Here is a 3865-nt window from a genome sequence, read left to right as displayed (position 1 = left end):
TTCTCTCTGCATGTGACTCTCCAAAACCTTCTCTCTGCATGTAACTCTCAAAACGTTTCTCTCTGCATGTGACTCTTCTAATTTTCTCTCTTCATGTAACTCTTCTAACGTTTTCTCCTCTGCCTTGTAACACTCTAAACGTTCTCTCTGCATGTAACTCTTCAACGTTCTCTCTGCATTTAAACTCTTCTAACGTTTTCTCGTCTGCATGTGGGGGGGGGGGGGACTCTTCTAACGTTTCGCTCTGCATGTAACTCCTCCCAAACGTTTCCTCTTCATGTAACTCTTCTAACGTTTTCTCTCTTGCATGTAACTCTTCTAACGTTTCTCTTCGCATGTAACCTCTCCCTACCGTTTCTCTCCTGCATGTAACTCTGCTAACCGGTCTCTCTGCAATGTGACTCTTCTAACGTTTCTCTCTGCATGTAAACTCTCTCAAACGTTTCTCTCTGCATGTAAACTCTTTCAAAAAACGTTTCTCTTCTGCATGTGACTCCTTCTAACGTTTCTCATCTGCATGTAACTCTTTAAACGTTTTTCTTCTCTCTGCATGTAAACTCTTCTAACGTTTCTCTCTGCATGTTAAACTCTCCAAACGTTTCTCTCTGCATGTAACTCTCCAAACGTTTCTCTCTGCATGGTAACTCTCAAAACGTTCTCTCTGCATGTGACTCTTCAAAACGTTTCTCGTCTGCATGTAACTCTTCTACGTTTCTCTCTGCATGTAACTCTTCAAAACGTTTTCCTCTAACTCTTCTAACGTGTTGCTCTCTGCAATTAACTCTTCAAACGTTTGCTCTCTGCCAATGTAATTCTTCCAAACGTTTCTCCCTGCATGTAACTCTTCAAACGTTTCTCCTCTGCATGTAACTCTTCAAGCTGTTCTCTCATGCTTGAAACTCTTCAAAACGTTTTCACTCTGCATGTGACTCTTCAAACGTTTCTCTCCTGCTTGTAACTCCCCAAACGTTTTCTCTGCATGTAACACTTCCTAACGTTTCTCTCTGCATGTAACGCTTCTAACGTTTTCTCTCTGCATGTAACTCTTCAAACGTTTCTCATTGCATGTAACTCTTCAAAACGTTTCTCCTCTGCATGTAACTCATCCCAAACGTTTCTCTCTGCATGTAACTCTCCAAAACGTTTCTCATCTGCATGTGACTCTTCAAAACGTTTCTCATCTGCATGTAACTCTTCAAACGTTTCTCTCTGGCATGAACTCACCAAATGTTTCTCTCTTATGTGACTCTTCAAACACGTTTTTTCTTTGCATGTAACTCTCCAAACGACTGCTTCAAACGTTTCTCTCTGCATGTAACTCTCCAAACCGTTTTCCCCCCCTCTCTGCATTTTCTCTCTGCATGTGACTCTTCTAATGTTTCTCTCTGCATGTAACTCTTCTAACGTTTCTCTCTGCATGTGACTCTCCAAACGTTTCTCCTCTTCTCTCTGCATGTAACTCTTCTAACGTTTCTCTCTGCATGTGACTCTCCAAACGTTTCTCTCTGCGTGTAACTCTCCAAACGTTTCTCTCTGCATGTGACTCTTCTAATGTTTCTCTCTGCATGTAACTCTTCAAACGTTTCTCTCTGCATGTGACTCTTCTAATGTTTCTCTCTGCATGTAACTCTTCTAACGTTTCTCTCTGCATGTGACTCTCCAAACGTTTCTCTCTGCGTGTAACTCTCCAAACGTTTCTCTCTGCATGTGACTCTTCAAACGTTTCTCTCTGCATGTGACTCTTCTAATGTTTCTCTCTGCATGTAACTCTTCTAACGTTTCTCTCTGCATGTAACTCTTCTAACGTTTCTCTCTGCATGTAACTCTTCTAACGTTTCTCTCTGCATGTAACTCTTCTAACGTTTCTCTCTGCATGTGACTCTTCTAACGTTTCTCTCTGCATGTAACTCTCCAAACGTTTCTCTCTGCATGTAACTCTTCTAACGTTTCTCTCTGCATGTAACTCTTCTAACGTTTCTCTCTGCATGTAACTCTTCTAACGTTTCTCTCTGCATGTAACTCTTCAAACGTTTCTCTCTGCATGTAAACTCTTCAAACGTTTCTCTCTGCATGTAACTCTTCTAACGTTTCTCTCTGCATGTAACTCTTTAAACGTTTCTCTCTGCATGTAACTCTTCAAACGTTTCTCTCTGCATGTAACTCTTCAAACGTTTCTCTCTGCATGTAACTCTTCAAACGTTTCTCTCTGCATGTAACTCTCCAAACGTTTCTCTCTGCATGTAACTCTTCAAACGTTTCTCTCTGCATGTAACTCTTCAAACGTTTCTCTCTGCATGTAACTCTCCAAACGTTTCTCTCTGCATGTAACTCTTCTAACGTTTCTCTCTGCATGTGACTCTCCAAACGTTTCTCTTGCATGTGACTCTTTAAAACGTTTCTCTCTGCATGTAACTCTTCAAAAAAAACGTTTCTCTCTGCATGTAACTCTCCAAACGTTCTCTCTGCGGCATGTAACTCTTCAAAAAAAAGCGTTCTCTCTGCATGTGACTCTTCTAACGTTTCTCTCTGCATGTAACTCTTAAAAAAAAACGTTTCTCTCTGCATGTGCTCTCATTCTAATGTTTCTCTCTGCATGTAACTCTTCTAACTTTTCTCTCTGCATCTTCAAACGTTTCTCTCTGCATGTAACTCTTCAAACGTTTCTCTCTGCATGTGACTTCTTCTAATGTTTTCTCTCTGCATTAACTCGTCAACGTTTCTCATCTGCATGTAACTCTTCTAACGTTGTCTCTCTGCAGTAACTCTTCTAACATTTCTCTTTGCATGTACCTCTAACGTTTTCTCTCTGCATGAGACACTTCTAACGTTTCTCTCTGCATGTAACTCTCCCAAACGTTTCTCCTGCATGTAACGTCTTCTAACGTTCTCTCTGCAGTACTCTTCAAACGTTTCTCTCTGCATGTAACTCTCCAAACGTTTCTCTCTGCATGTAACTCTTCTAACGTTTCTCTCTGCATGTAACTCTTCTAACGTTTCTCTCTGCATGTAACTCTTCAAACGTTTCTCTCTGCATGTGACTCTTCTAACGTTTCTCTCTGCATGTAACTCTTCAAACGTTTCTCTCTGCATGTAACTCTTCTAACGTTTCTCTCTGCATGTAACTCTTCTAACGTTTCTCTCTGCATGTAACTCTTCAAACGTTTCTCTCTGCATGTAACTCTTCAAACGTTTCTCTCTGCATGTAACTCTCCAAACGTTTCTCTCTGCATGTAACTCTTCTAACGTTTCTCTCTGCATGTGACTCTCCAAACGTTTCTCTCTGCGTGTAACTCTCCAAACGTTTCTCTCTGCATGTGACTCTTCTAATGTTTCTCTCTGCATGTAACTCTTCAAACGTTTCTCTCTGCATGTAACTCTTCTAACGTTTCTCTCTGCATGTAACTCTTCAAACGTTTCTCTCTGCATGTAACTCTTCTAACGTTTCTCTCTGCATGTAACTCTTCTAACGTTTCTCTCTGCATGTAACTCTCCAAACGTTTCTCTCTGCATGTAACTCTTCAAACGTTTCTCTCTGCATGTAACTCTTCAAACGTTTCTCTCTGCATGTAACTCTTCTAACGTTTCTCTCTGCATGTAACTCTTCAAACGTTTCTCTCTGCATGTAACTCTTCAAACGTTTCTCTCTGCATGTAACTCTTCTAACGTTTCTCTCTGCATGTAACTCTTCTAACGTTTCTCTCTGCATGTAACTCTTCAAACGTTTCTCTCTGCATGTAACTCTTCAAACGTTTCTCTCTGCATGTAACTCTTCAAACGTTTCTCTCTGCATGTAACTCTCCAAACGTTTCTCTCTGCATGTAACTCTTCTAACGTTTCTCTCTGCATGTAACTCTCCAAACGTTTC

Source organism: Penaeus japonicus, unplaced genomic scaffold (genome assembly GCF_977035675.1).
Source record: "Penaeus japonicus unplaced genomic scaffold, GWHDUDI00000001_assembly GWHDUDI00000034, whole genome shotgun sequence".
In the NCBI taxonomy this organism is placed as follows: Eukaryota; Metazoa; Arthropoda; class Malacostraca; order Decapoda; family Penaeidae; genus Penaeus; species Penaeus japonicus.
Note: the sequence above shows the minus strand (reverse complement) of the source record.